Genomic DNA, 16,201 nt, shown 5'->3' with positions numbered 1-16,201 from the left:
TGAGCCCAAGGCAGACGCTTAACCGCGGTGCCACCCAGGCGCCCCTAGTGCTCCCCATTTTGGATAAGAAATATTGCAAGACACCTACATTTGTTTTAATGTTTTATTGCTTCAATTGACCCACTGACTTAAAATCAAATGCTTCCTAAGAGGTGGGGGTGGGGCAGCTAAGCAAGGGAGAGAAGGAGAGTTTCTCCTCAAGAATCCATCATAATGTAAGAGCATATTCTTTGCCAAATCTACTTACTTTCTGAAAATTAAATTCTTTTTGAATAACTGAGTAGAAGAATGTGACCTTACTAATGATATACTTATAGAGTGCTATGTTTTAATTTTTTAAATTAAAATCTTCTGGCCTTTAATTATAAACAAGAAGAAGACACCTACTTTAAAAAGTAATAATCAAGAGCATGATGTAGTGAAAAAGGAAAGCAGAGAAAAGAGGCCTGTACTTTCATTGACTCTTTAGGCACTGATTTGCTATGTGACCTTGAAAAGTCGAGGAATGACTTGAAGCCAGCCTCTCTTTACTCATTTGTGAAGAGAATACATAGTAATGGTTACCAGCTGTTTCCAGGATTGATGAGTCTGGGTGTGAACCTCCCATGTTACAGAAATACACCCCAGTAGGCCTGGCTGAGCCTATTACCAAAAGGGATGGGGTGTATCACGAAGCATCAGGCCTATGCCAGACACCACACAGGATGCCACCAGCTGTAGGCAGTCCAAGATGGCGACCAGGAAGATCCCGAACCGGCCTCCTGCAGGCACACCAAATCTAAAGCTACACATGGAACAATTTCCACAGAAAAAGACAGAAAACTTGCTAAACATTTCCTTCTCAGCCGCAAATGAGAAAAGGGGAGAAGAGGCTAAGACGCAGTCTTGTCATTAACCCCAGTCCCAGCATAGCAACCTACAATCAGGAGGGAACTTACAAATCCAGAGCATCTCTCTGAGATGTGAAAGGTTGGTACCCCACATCAGGCACCTCAACTTTAACAATCTGCACCTGAGAGATGAGACCCTAAAATATTTGACTTTGAAAACCAATAGGGCTTTTGTCCACAAGATCCAAAGGGCTGTAGCAAATTGAGAAACTGCCCTCAAAGGGATCATATGCTGACTCACTCACCCCAGGACCCCAAGCAGAAGTGAAGTTTGAAAAACATCCAGTCTATATGTGAAGGAGATTCATTTGCTAATCTTAAAGTGTCCACCAGATGGCAAGAGGCCTGTTAGGATACTCTCTGGGGACTAAGGTGCAGGCCGGTGTAATTTTTGAGCTCTCTCTCTTCCTTGTTAAAGTCAGTAAGTGTCAGGCAACTTAAAAAAATTTTTTTTAATCCTCAGGGGTGCTTTCTTCATGTTCTCCCTCTGCAATGCTCCACAATGCCAGTTTCTCTGGGGTGGGGAGGGGGGCTTTTATACACACAGTTGATGCCCTGGTTTTTATGTCTGGTGTCCTGTTTTTTGCAGCCCAGGGAGCACCCTTTGATCTTCTGGCTCTAGTGGTCAGGGGGACTTGCATTCCTGGGTCTCACGAAACTGTAACTGTCAGAGAGACAGTTCTTCACAGACTACCACACTCAGGGCACTGCACAGATAGCAACAAAAACACACCCCCTGGTTTTCTGATAAAGAGGCCTACTTGGTTGTCTGGGAGCTTTGGCCTGAAGAGCAGGCCTCTGGTTGAGCTTTCTTTATAGGAGCCTACAGAGGTGCTCTCAGGGAAGGAGGCCAGCAGATCCAGTCTTTGTGCTTTCCCTCTGCCTTGCTCCTTCTCACTGGCATCTTCCAGGAAGGATCTTATACCTTTGTCTGATGCCCTGACTTTTATAGCTGCTGCCAGGGGACACCTCTACATCGCCTGGTTCTGGTGCCCAGCAGGGTTTATGCTCATAGGTCCTACAGGACTGTGTATATTTGCATACTTTAAAAGTAGCTGCCCAAGGCTTTGGTTTCTAATCAGTCTGATTCTAGGTGCTGAGATCTCTCTCTTTGGGACACTGACAGGTCTTGGGACACCCTCACAACTGGGAGTCATGAAAAATAAAATAGGTTGCTTAGATAATCACAAAGATTCAATGACTACCAAGAATAGGACAAGGTTGAATGATAAGGTTTATCTCTCCTACATGAGGCCATTGTTTCAAGACTGGAAGACATGGCTGTCACACCTAACATACAGAAGCACAGAGAGTCAAGCAAAACGAGGAAACAGGGGAATATGTTCTAAATGAAAGTACAAGACAAAACCTCTGGGGAAAAAAATGAAACAGAGATAAGGGAACAGCAAAAAAGAGTTCAGAGTAATGGCCATAAAATTGCTCACCAAACTTGGGAGAAGAATGGATGAACACAGTAAGAACTTCGACAAAGTGATAGAAAATGTAAGGAAGTGCCAAACATGAGTCACGGAGCTGAAGAATACAATAACTGAACTGAAAATTACGCTTGAGGGGCTCAACAGCAGACTGGATGAAGACTGGATGAAGCAGAGGAAAAGCAGCTCAGGTGAGTGTGAAGAGAATGAAGCTGGGCGCGCTGGAAGATAGGCTGTCTCCCAGTCACTGCAGAACAAGGAGCAAAGAGGGCAACAATGAAAGTGGGAGAAAAAGAGAAAAGAGGGACACAAATCTAGCACATTTTGAGCACCTCCAATAAAATGCAGATAGCCTCAGTACTTCAGGTTGAAATTATGAGAATTAAATAATTTGACTTGTTTTGGAAAAACCTTAGCAAAATTCCTGAAATATGAAAGTGCTCAAAAAAATTGGTTTTATGGAGGTGGCCTGGGATCCAGACTGCCTAGGTTCAGAATCTTATTCCAATATATTATCTATGTAACTAATTAACTTCCTTTTCTCTCAGTTTCCTTATTTATAAAATGAAAGTAAAGATACTACCCACTCATAGGTCTGATGCAAGGATAAATATGCTAGTAACTGTACAGCACAAAGAACAGTGCCTGGTACCACTAAGCCATTCAATAAGTGTTATAGTTACAGTGAGCTTATCACTTCCTGCCAGGTTCTGTGCATGATGCTTTCACAAGATTATCTCATTTTCCATGTCCAATTAATGTTCTCTGGGGCAAAAAAAGGCTATATGATAATTTGTATTCTCTTGGAGAAAGATACCATGAAGATGGTATTATGTTTATGACCCAAAGAAATCTAATACAAAATAATTTTAAAGTAGATAGCACTGTACAGTATGCTATTACTAATTTTGAAATACCATAATGAAAAATATCCATTGATGTTTTATTTATTCACAAATATTTACTGTTAATTCACTATATGCCAGACATATGTTGAAACTCAATATGCAGAATATTGAAGAGATTTTTCTTTTGAAAAGCTCTTTTTATTTTCTGACGAAGGTTAAGGTCCGAATAAACTTTCTTACCAAGTACATTATATTCATTAATTTAATTCCCAGGAGACTTTTTTCCCTCCAGTTTTGTACTTCCTTTCTAAGAAGACATTCAGCTTCCTGTTCTCTTCTCACTTTGGTTTCTGCAATCAGTCCTTATTAATCTTTCCATTCCCATCTCAGAATGCTTCTCCTTGAGGAAGGCTCCATCAATTGATCCTTCATTGCCAGGCTTTGTATCTCTGCCTGAGCACAGATAGGGCCAAATTAACCACGGTAGGAGGACTGTTGTTGTATAACAAACCATACCCAACTTGAGTAGCCTGAAATAACAGTCACTTCATTTGCTCATGATTCTGTGAGTAAACTGGGCAATTCTGATCTGGGTCAGCTTACTGGATATCTACAGTTAGACGGTAACTCAGCTGGGGCTGTTGGTCTAGAATGGCCTTATTCATAGCTAGGTGGTTCTAGTATGCCTCATACTAGAGAAGGGAGAAGGGGCAACTTGTCTTTGCTTCATGTAATTTCCCATCCTCCAGTAGGCTATTCCTGGTTTCTACCCACAAGTTCTGAAAAACAGAAAGAGAAAAGACAAGTCCCCTGGTACAAGCACTTTTTAAAACTCTGCTAATATCAAATTTACTTCTGTCCCACTGGCCAAAAGGAGTCAGACAGTTGAGCCCAGATTCAAGGAGAGGAAAAAATAGATTCCTCCTCTTAACTGGAGGAGTTTTGCAAAGAGGCAGCATACAGAGATGGGAAGAATTTATGACTAGTGTGCACGAGAGGCTAAGCCTAAAAAATAAAAAAGGCAAGACATCACAAAGTTGGAGAAAAATAAAATTTTTGATATTTGAAAATTTAAAAAAGCATTAAAGTGATTATAATGAAAAAAATCAATACTAAGTTAGATTGCCTTACACTTATAATGCTATAAGATCTTAATGTTTTAAATTACATATGGAGCAAACATGGGCACCAATTTCTTTTCATGACTTAGTGTCTTAGTCTATTTGGGCTGCTAAAACGAAATACCAGAGATTGGATGGTTGGGGTCTGATAGCTCCCACACTGGGTTAGGACCCCTGTTTTAGACTCTCAGAGATATACATCATCTTCATAGTACTCACTGCAATTGTAACTAATCACCATTATCAGTTATCCCAATAAACTGCAATTTCCATGAAGGCATGGACCATGCCTGTCTTATACCCTGTTGTATGTATCACCAATGACTGACTAATAGTGAATCCTTACGGGTGATAGTTGAATGAATGAATGACAAAGCAGGCAAGAGGAAAGAACAAAGAGATAAGTATACAAACATATCTTTGAAATTGATTGAGAGGATGTGAGCTGAGCAAGGGAATAAATAGTAGAGAGGCCTGCCTACAAAAGTTAACAAAGGAAATGATTACCCACAGAGAGAATGATAACAAATAAAGATGTATTTGGTAGGAATTAAAGTAGCAGAAGGGCATAAGCAAAGACTTCCCATTTTGAGGATTAGAAGGCTCAAATTGAAAATGAGCCCAAGGGTGGCTACAGTGGAGTTAAGAAGGACATTGGGCAATGAAAGTGGTTGATAAGTCAAAAAACCAGAAACAGTATGGTAGGCCTGGGCAAGAGGGGCCCTGCCCTGGGTTCCCACCCTGTAAGGGACGATTCTCTGGTCCTTCTCCAGTCCTGTTCCTTCCCAAAAGGCAGGGAGCCCACCCAGAGTCCATATACCTCCTTTTGGATCATATTTGGAATATCTGGGACCTGGAAATTCCATGCAAAGATCACTCTACATGTCTGTCCTCCTGAGAGTGTATCACTCAGCTACAGTATACTGTCTGGATCAAGGGGAGAGCAAGACAGGACTGTTTAAGGGCAGTCTGGCCACGTGGTCTGGAGTGTCTACACACTTTTACAAGGGTCTTTTAGAAAGAAAAAAGAGTGAACGTGGACTGGGGATGACCCAACCCACCAACTAGTAACATGGAACTCTGACAAGTCCAGGAATTCTGATCTTGAATCAGGCTTCCAGCTCTCAAATTGTATCTTTGTTTCCCATGTGTATTCCTTTGCTCTCCCTATAATAAAAGAGAATGAGGGCTTTCTAGGACAGACACAAGTTGGACACCAGCTAAATTGATGAAGTCAGAGATTTCAAACTGAGGCTTGACTTATTAGTTTGACTTATAACTATTAAATATTTAAATATATGACATATAGACCTCCATTTTTAATCTTGACACCAGCCCTGCAATGTTAGGGGTGGGTCTAGCCAGGATGTTTACCTTATACTAGAAAGCTATGATTCTGAAATGATCTTTCACTATGGGTTGATCTTGGCTGGTTATGGACTTCTTAGTATCCACAACTCTTATTTTTATGTGGAAAGTTAACTAGACTATTCCACAATCATTGGCTTCGGTTTAGAGTTCCACCTACTCTTTTCAGATGGACGCTGAGTCATGTATTTGCTCAGGAATCCCTAGAGGCTAGAGGTTTTCTGAACTCAGAGAAATGAAGAAAATTAGGGAGAGATGAAGAACCTACAGGCATATGGTATTTGATGATTTCAAAACCCTTTCATGAATATTGTCCTAATTTGGTTCTTAGAACCATCCTGTAAAAATAGATAGGGAAGATATTACTTCCTTATTTGACGGTTGAGAAAACTGAAACTCCAAGAGCTTGCACCATGATGGATAGCAGAGCTAGAATTTGAACCTAATCTTCAAATATCCTTTTATTTTTCAAGTAAGGAAAGAGGTGATATATTTACAAAATTTCAGCGTTTTTTCCTTAACAAAGATATGTAAACCTACAGTGAATACATATATGTAATCTCACCATGAGAAGATGGTGTAAGCACTTTTTGAAAAAATACAAATTCCCCTACTTGGCTTCTGCTTGAAATCTCTCTGACTTCATCAATTGGCAGGTGTCCAACTGGCTTATGCCCTAGAAATCCTGCACTTTCTTTTATTAAGGGGAGAGAAAAGGAACCAAAAGAAGGGGGGGGGGAGAATCAAAGGATACAGTTTTAGGGATAGTTTTTATCTAATTTTTTATTTTTACTTGAGGTCACTGTGACTCAGAAAAGTTGACTGAGTTGCCCTAAATCTCAGAGAGATAGAAGAGCTAGACCATAAAACCACATCTGATCCAGATCTCTGAGTCTTCTCCTCTCTGTGTGTCTTATGTAAGTCTTTACTCTCTCCAGTTAATTTTATTCTTTCTTTCTTAATTTCTTATCACCCTCTGTTCTTTTTAACAAAGTCTCTGCTAACTAGTTTGAAACTATATATAAGATACTCATACATATATTTTGTATGTTAACATATATATTTTGTATATATAGTTTTGGTGTAAAAAATATTTCACATTATTGTTTTCATTATACATTACTTTAGGTGCATATATTATGTCCTTCATTATATTCATAATTATCATTTCTAGTGGTCATAACATCGCATCAAGTTGATAACTCAATTTATTTAAACCATTTTCCTAATCCTTAACATTAAGACAATTTCAATATTTTCTATTATGGATAGTGCTCCCATGACCATTTTTATTAACTATTTCTGTTATTCTACTGAATTGTTTTCTTAGGATAAATGTCAAAAAATGGCACTACTGAGCTAATGTGTAGAGATATTTGTGTGGTTTGTATGTGATACGGTGATATATATTTCCACATTATTTTTTTAAAACTATATATGAAATCAACGCTCTCAGCAGAGTACCAGTTTCAATCCAATGTTACTCATATTACAAATCATACACCATTCTTTTCACTGGTTTCATAGGTATAAAATCATGATATTTTGCTTTATTATTCCTTTCATTACAAATAAGACCAATATTTTTACTCTCTTTTGATCCATTTCTATTTGCATTAGTTGTCCAAATTCTTTCCATATTTATTATTGGAGGTCAAGATATTTTTCTTAAAAATCTTAATGAACTCTTTTAATGGAATACATATGACCTCCTTTCTTGTTATATTACTAGAAATATTTTCCCAGTTTATTTTCCTTTTTGACTTGAGTTTTGTAATTAATTTTCATACGGTTAAAATTTCCTCCTGTGACATTGAGCAGGAAAAACCAGTAGATACACACAACTTTGTTTTTATTTCTCAATGTCTCTAAATTCTGTGGGCCTAGCTTCTCTTGCTCTTCAGACTTCTGAAGTCAATCCTAAAAACAAATTGTCTTGTGATCACTCTAGTTCACAAAATCTGATATTCAAATTTAGGATGTCCAATAATATATGGTTATGAAAACTCTGAATTTCATTTAAAGTATATCTTTTGTCCCTTCCCTGGATCAATACTACTTCAGCCTGGAAACCTAGACTATTTCTCTAGTTTACTGTTCCCTGCCTAGTACTTCTACCCTTCCTTCCCTAACTTGTTAACTTCAGCTTCTCCTCCAGGATGAGTATGCAGGGAGGGAGAAAGGTGAGAGAGTCAAGTAATAAGTCCTTAAATGACCAGTATGATGCACTCTGGGTCTGGCAGTTGTTCAAGGGTAACTTTTTCTCATATGTGCTCCTTACCAACTTTTGACAATCTCCTATCTGCAATTCCTTTAATGTGAGAACAGGTATCTCTAGGCATAATCTGCAGAGTCAGCCCTTCAGATTGGGCAGCTACCTTTTGATGATGATGATGATGATGATGATGATGATTATTATTATTATTATTATTATTTTGGAAGTCTGATTGAGCCTGTGGGAGACCTGGCCAGTCCCTGTGAGCCTCTCTCTTCCTCTGGCTCACCGGTGGTCAGTCCTGAGGCTTTCTCAAGCAGCAGCCAGACACCAAACCACTTGAATCTCAGGAAGTCAGCACCTCCGTCCTCAGGCCCATGTGGGCAGGGTGAGGAGTTCTCAGGGCATACCAACAACTTATTAAAATGTCTCTTCACTCATACTCTCCAATCTCCATACTCCGACCCTCTTATTACCTTTGCATGGGTAAGAATGTTAAGAGTTGTCAAACTGGTTTTAATAATCTCCTTTGAAAACTGGCATCTTCTTCTGGCACATCTCTTTGGAAAATCACAGCTTTGAATCTTGGTGCCTTAGTTAAAACTTCTGATTTAATAGTCTGTTATAAGTATTTTATAATTATCTGTCATTGAAATTTCTATATTATTTAAAAGCCAAAAATAGAAGAGTTTCCCTACATATAGTTAATATAGTCAGTTAAATTTTGTTGGGCTTTCTTTAACTTTTTTTTTCATTTAGCTCTCCAATTTCAACTAGATATGTTTTTCTCTTGGTATGTGATATATAAGATATGGATTAATTAATCTTTATTGATGTGGTTATAGAATTATCTAATTATTAATGTTCATCACTCTAAATGCTTGCTTTCTTTTATTTTGAAAAGTTTATTTTCACATATTGTTTTCCTATAGCATGAAATCAGTTTTTGGCCTCTCCTTTCTTTCACAATCAGTATTAAATTATTGTTATATAGTAATAAGTCATATCTATGGTCAGGTAGGATCTTTATGTCATTTGGTAAGAGTTTATCATGCATATAAGAATAGTTCACAAACTGGGAGCTTTCAAACCAACAGTGGAATGAGGCTAAGAGGTATTTGCTTATCAGATAGTTTATATAGTGACAATGCAGAGGCTGTTTGTTCTCTACAATGATTGGTTATGGCATTAGACTCCTCTTAGTGATGGAGGATAGGTTAAAAGTGGGTACCTCATGCCAATTTTGGGGAACAGCTTGTTTTGTCTATGTTACTCTTTTTATAAATATTATCATACATTGTGTTCTGAATTATCATCGGACTGATGTTTATTGGAATGACATTGCACTATAAATTAATTTAGGAATAATTATAATAGGAATAACAAATTAAAATAAGCCTTAATACTGCTTTCAATGGACAAAAGCTATTCTATGTGCTTTCAAGTATTAACTCATTTAATTCTCAAAACAACTGTGGTCGATTTAATTATTGGCTCCATTTCATCACCTCTTCTGGCATCAACAACTTTTTCACAGCCTCATCCTGGGAAGGATGTATTTCCCACCCCTTGACTCTGGGCTTAGTTATAAGATTTGCATTGGCCAGTGAGATGTAAACAGATCAACGGAGCCTTGATATGTGTTTGCTTGGTTCAGCTTGATCTCTTATGTTTCAGCTATGACCTGAGAAGAATTTGGGTCCATCCCACTGATCCCAGGAGGAGACAGGAAACAGTTGGAGCAGACCTGGCCCAGCAAATCCTCAAATCCGTAAGAATCTATTAGTGTTGCTTTAAGCCTTTGAATTTTGGAGTAGTTTGTTAAGCAGTGTTGTTTGGTGATAGATAAGTAACATGCTACACTATGAAATAGGCATTATTATTAGCCATATTTTACAGATGAGAAAAATGAGGCAAAGAGAGGCTCAGTAACTTATTAGCTAGCAAGTGGGCAGTAGGATTCCACAGTGCATGTTTTTGATCATCTTTATAGCACTGAGTCCTTAGCTTGGAAAACAGTTTATTCAAAACCGTGTGTTCAAATATTTTCAACTCCCCATATAAATACATATTTTTCTTTATAAAGACTTTGCACATGTCTCATCTAGTTCATCTAAAATTTATATGATTTGATGATTATCAGTTTCTTTTAATAGATTTTGAGTTAAAACCCTGTTTTCTTTTCAAACCTACATTGTTCATCAACACTTCAATACCACAGAGCTCTATCATTTTCTATGTTGGTAAATTCAGAGAAAGAAAAAAGCTTTAGTAAGTTATTTGCAGAGACCTTATTCCAATGAATTAACACCTACTATGTTCCTCATCTCATTGTCCTCTTCCCTCTTGAATTTATTGACCTTTCTCACTGCCTGGTATGTTAGCTCTCTGGTTCATAGCTGTCTGATAATCTGTTCTCTTACAATGCCCTTCTCTTGTTTTCTCTTTGTATAACCACCTGATGTAACTAACCTTGGTTTCTTCACATGTAAAATGGTAATAATAGCATCTATCTGCATACGTTGTGAAGGGATAGTTCATGAAAAACCACTTAGCATAGTGCTGGCACCGTGTCATTACTGAGTAATGTTCAATAAAAGTTGCCATCTTTCCAGTGACATTTCTCTTGCTACTTCTTGGTTTCCCTGCAGGCCCTATTTCATCTTCCCTATCCTAAACAGTTCTGTCCTAGGTCTCTTTCTCACTTCTTATTCTCCAATTTCCCTTAGGAAATTTCATCCACTCTATCTAGATGTGGGTACAATTTTCTCTCTTCCTTTGTTCTTGAGGTCTAGACCCATATATCCACCTATCTACTGCACTCCTCCATTGGGAGGCTTCACATATCTCAAGTTCAACAACACCAGGTATTTTTTCCATCTAGTCCTCAAACCTGCTAGTCCTTTCATGACTTCTACCATTATAAATGGTACTACCATTCAGGCAATTTCCCCAAACGAGGAACTAGGTATAATCATTTATTACTCTCTCATTTTTATTCTCCAATCACCAACTTCTATTGGTTTCACTACTATATCTTATAAATTCATATGATTTTTATTCTTATGATTTACACAATTCTTTTAGTCTTTAAATCGTATGATTTTTATAAATTCATACAGTCTAAAGTTGGGAATATGCTACTTTCTGGATGCCAGATCAGGCATTTACTCTTACTGAGTAGCCTTGACTCTAGATTTCACAGCTACCTAGCCTCATTGAGACTGGACACCAGAACATTTCAATCTCAGGAGGTCAGTACCTTAGACCTTTGGCCCATGCCACAGGGACAATACTATGAATCCTGCCAAAAAACATCACTATAGATGAGCTGGATTTAGAACTTAGCTTTTCCTTCCAGTCTTTCCCTTAAGGGCATCTGAATCCAGCAGTGTCTGCTCGGGCTATTGCCACTGTCACTCACCCACTTAAGCTTTAATGCCTTTCCCTTCTTTTCTTGATCCTGGTGGCTTGCCTATATCCCAACTTTAATTCTTCCTGCCATCTTACAGAATCTCACTGTTCAGCCCTCAGATGTTCTGAGTCTAGATTTATCCAACCGTTTTTCAGCTGTGTTTCCCGTATTGTATTTGGTAGATGACACCAACCTCATCCACTGAGTAATCCTATTTAAACTTTTTGATAATTTGCCTTCTAAATCAGTGGTTTTCAAAATTCTATACATACCAGAATCACCTGGAGAGCTTTTTTTTAACATAGATATTCCCAAACTCTGGATATTTTGATTTAGGTCTTGGGTGGAGCTGGGAATTTCCTAAGGGAGGAAAAAAGCCCTAAAGGAATCTGATGAGCAGCCAGGTTTAGAAATTGATATTCTAAACAGAAAATTGCTATGTAAATAATAAAAAATTTTACTTACAATTTAAGCAGTAAGAACAGATTTTAAAATTGGAAATTACTAGGTTTCCCCATTGTAAAAATTCCGTTTAAAAGTCTGCTTTCACACGTTTGCTGAATGAAAGATCTTTTCTTTGACAATTCAGATTTTCTGAGTTTCTAATGTCAAAAACCTTGTTACTTTTGGGTAGCTATGTTTATACACTGTTGAAACATCAGTGTCACTCACATTACTCAAATGACTACAGCTTATTTCAACAAGATACTTCCCAAGAAAGAGAAGTAAGTGATCTTTACTTAACAATTAAACTAAATCAGCTACTTAACCACCCCAATCAGAGAGCTCTTGTTTCTTGAGACAATGGTTCAAAGCAGACTTCGTTCTGTAGTCTAATAAAGAGTTAATAATGATGAATAAGGAGTTGATTATAAGGGAATGCATATCAAAACGACTATATTTTTTAGGACAAATATTTCTTTTAGACTGTGCATGAATTTAAACTTGGTGACTATTCCTTCATTTTTAAGTACTTAATGTACTTATAAACCCAAACAAGCAGCAACTGAGTTTTAAATCTTTTTAATAGACTATAAATCCCTGGAGTGACTATTTTCACAACTTTTTAAGCCTACATTTAAAAATTAGCTGTATCTTTTAAGCATCTAACTACATGTTTACTTGAAAATAAATGCGTATAGAAAAAAGAGAAAAAGGTGGCAGGCATGCTCTCTACTAAGCAAAAACAGTAACAACAACAACTTACCTAGGTGTAACTACAACAACTACTTATCGATAGTAAGCTAGGGCATTTCTGCTCATGCATACTGGGGGCTATGGGAAATGTCTTTATGGTGAGGATTAACATGGCTGTTTCAAAGAAATACTGTGTAACTATCCATGTTAGTATTTGTCTGTGATTTTCTTAGCTCCTCTATTTACTGATAGGCTCCTCATATCCACTCCTTCATTCCACCCTGACATCCACTACTCATGGTCTGTCCCCTAAACAGTCCCAGGACAGACTGTGGTGCCTTACTGTGATCTCCCTCTCTGATGGTGACCTTCCTGACAATACATTCTATTATTTCTTTTCTTTTTCCATCATCCAAAGAAGGTCCTATACTGAGTCCCTGATTCCTTTGTCATTTGTTTTCCTCTTAAATGATTACTTCTTTCTAAACTTTTAACAAATGCCCCTCTCCCAGAAGATGCTATAGTCACAGCATAGTTCTTCAAATTAACGAATATATTGCTGTAGAAATTTCACACTGTGGCAATTGTGTGATTCTAGTCTTTAGTCCCTCAAATCTCACCCTAATAATGTCCTGGGATATCTTTTCCTATATTTTCATCATGTCTTGCTCTAACCAAAAAAACTTTAACAGACTCAGTGATCTTGGGGTAAAATTCAACTCTTCAAAATTCTATGGACTGAAGCCACTTATTTGTTGCCTCTATGTCTATAAATCCATTCCAGAAAGGACCTTAATATGATTTACATAAGTATTTTTTCAGGTAATGTCCTTCTCGAAGGACCTCATCACTCTTAATGCTCTCAAATCAAGTTCCAGCCCTTCATATCTTTTCAAAACTTCCCAGTATCTGGTGTGATCTGAACTTTCTAACATCATTTCCCATACTCTCCCAGTCCAAACATGTCTCAGCCAGTTGGTCTTCTTTTTCCTTTTACCTAAGATGCCCTCACCTGAATAATCAATCCACACGAATTTTATCTCTAAGCAATTCTATTTCCTCTCTCTCTCTCTTTATTGAATCAAATAGTACCTTTAATTTTTATAAGGCCATTCCATAACTAGAGGACTGTATAATGTGACTATATCTAAGTTGAAATAAACCTATGGTGTGGTTCTGTAAGTGAAGCTGATGCCTGAACACCAAAAAATCCTGGCTCTAAAGTCGGGAAAAAAACAGCTAAGTTATCGAAGGTCTTTAACCTGGGATTTCATGAGGATGCTAAAACTGCTGCTTAGAGTGCACGAAACCCAATCCCATAATGAAAACTGCGAAGTTTGTGTGTTTATAATACCAGTGTATGTACAGTAAAGCATAGGGCATTCAACAGCGTCTGATTTCATTCTCAAGGTATTCCTTGTGGATGTGGGAATAACCATCATCCATTTCCCACTTTGGCTGGGGGAGCCAACCAATGGATTTTCCCTTTGAGTCACGTCTCATTTGGTCTGCCGTAGCATGACTATTCTTGTTTCTTGGCTCTTACTACTAATTGCAAATAGTTCTTAGGCTCCCTTAATATTAGTACTGTTTACTCCAGAAATGTAATTTTTAGGGCCAGAATTCTGCCCTTCTATCCTGAATGCGGAGAGCATGCATGCTTGTGTGAAGATTAGAATTCTCTAACCCTAGCAGCTGTGTTCACTCTGTGCTATGTGGCTAGAAAAGATCTTAATGTCCACTTGTGGGAAGATTGTCTTTTGAAAAACATGGGTTTTGAAGACAGACAGATTTGCAAGTTCAAGTTTCCTGTAAAAAGAGGGTAACAGCCTTTCTTCAGCTGCCGCTAAGGTGCTCTGTTCTTCTGCAGAAGTCAAGGCCAGGGTAGGGTGAGGCCCTCACTTCATCCTATGAATAGCACCTTGCCTGGCAGCACCCACTCAGCACTCATTGCACCAAGGCACCCATCTGGGAGCTTGCCTGCTCCTACTCAGCCCTCATCCTGCACAATGATGAGATGACGGTCACAGAGGATAAGAGCCATGCCCTCATTAAAGGAGTGGATCTAAACAAGTCCAGGCCGGGCTTGTTTGCAAAGTCCCTGGCCAATGTCAACATAGGAGCCTCCTCTGCAAGGTAAGGGCTGATGAACCTGCCCCAGAAGCTGGCGCTGCACCAGCAGAAGGTCCTGCTCCCTCCACCACTGCTGCCCCAGCTGAGAAGAAAGTGGAAGCAAAGAAATAGGAATCAGAGGAGTCTGAAGATGACAGGAGCTTTGGTTTTTTTGACTAGGTTTCTTCTGCAATCTATTCAATAAAAAGCCGAACTCTTAAAAAACAAAGGGGGTGGATACCAAACAAAATAACATTTCCCTCAGTTTAAAGTTTTCTTCCCTTTACCACCTCACCCACTAACCACACCCAGTCTAAGTCAGCTTTCTCTGTTTTAAAATTTCTTTTAGTTTTGTTCCTTTGCTTCAGAATACTGCAGAATAGTAAGTAACCTTTGGAGTTTGGGGTGTTTCATTGATCAGCATAGCTCTTCCCATCAGTGTAAGTTCCACAAGAGCAGACACTGTCCCTGACTTAGTTAACCATTACTTTTCCAGCTACTAGCATTAGCCCAGCTCCTCAGATATTTGTTGAATGGAAGAATACATCATAAAATTGGTAGAGAAGGAAAAGCGATAAAGTATATAAAACACTATATAAATACTAAAAGGCATATGTGTGTATATTTACGTTGTATATAAAAGGGCCCTCTTTCTTGCATAGCAACATGGACACTTCTTGTGCTATGTCATTGACTATCCCCAACTAAAAGCAGCCGATCCATCTGAATGTCTGTTGACGCTCAACACCTTGTTAGGCCTACAAAGCTGGGAGCCTTACCTCAGCGCTTTCCAATTTCTCAATATGCAGTTCACTCATCACATATTTGGTGATTTACCTTACGGAGTTGCTAAGATCATATTTCCAAGTAGGCCTTCTAGCGCTGTTCATCTCTCCACAGACTAATCAAAATGGCCTCAAGGAAGAAAATAAACTGGTACAAGGCTACACATGTTAACAAAATTAACTGTATGGAGTGCACTGCAAATTCCAAAGGTAATAAGTTTCCATTTTACAAATGTTTTGCCTAGAAACTAAAGAGGAACTTTAGCAACAGAAAGGAATTAAAAATAAACGGCCAAGTGAAACCTAGATTTATGCTTAGGCAATTGGGAGAACCTGGCTTTTTATGTGCCAGCCCCATAGTAGGTGTTCAATAAATAACTTGAATAAATTTTGGGGAAGAAAAATATGTCTCAATGGCTCTTGGCATTGATTGCCTCCTCTACAGGTGCCGCAAATCCCTTTCCTGACTGAGCAGGGCTTTAAAAACCTATGATTCTAGTAAAAGCCGGCATATCTTCCTAGTCAGGACAAGCTTTTACAATAGTTTCACGCCACATAATTAAAAAAAAAAAGTGATGAAGTTCCTGGAACTATTAGATAGGAAATGGTTTCTTTACTGCAGGAGTGCAGACTGGGCTCTCAGTTCTTGAGGGTGAAATATGTAACTCTTCACCCCACATTCTTGGCTGGAGACGCCCTGTGGGTAAGTTTGGGGAGAGGTAAGAATAAGGGGACAATTTCAATATCTTCGTGTAGGGAGGAAGTCAGGCTGTCAAGGCCAGCAACAGGGAAAGGAAATTCAATTTAAAAACTAGTAGTTGCAACTGTTAAAAAAAAAAAAAAAAAAAAAAAAAAAAAAAAAAAAAAAAAAAAA

The 16,201-nt window shown here is 38.3% G+C and overlaps 1 pseudogene; it reads left to right on the top strand.

Moving 5' to 3' along the window:
* Positions 1 to 730: 730 nt before the first annotated feature.
* LOC103661838 lies at positions 731 to 16,154 on the top strand (annotated as a pseudogene).
* Positions 16,155 to 16,201: the final 47 nt, after the last annotated feature.

Source organism: Ursus maritimus, unplaced genomic scaffold (assembly GCF_017311325.1).
Source record: "Ursus maritimus isolate PB19 unplaced genomic scaffold, ASM1731132v1 scaffold_11, whole genome shotgun sequence".
NCBI classification, from domain to species: Eukaryota; Metazoa; Chordata; class Mammalia; order Carnivora; family Ursidae; genus Ursus; species Ursus maritimus.
The sequence above is the reverse complement of the archived record's forward strand: the minus strand, read 5'-3'. Positions and strand labels throughout refer to the sequence as shown.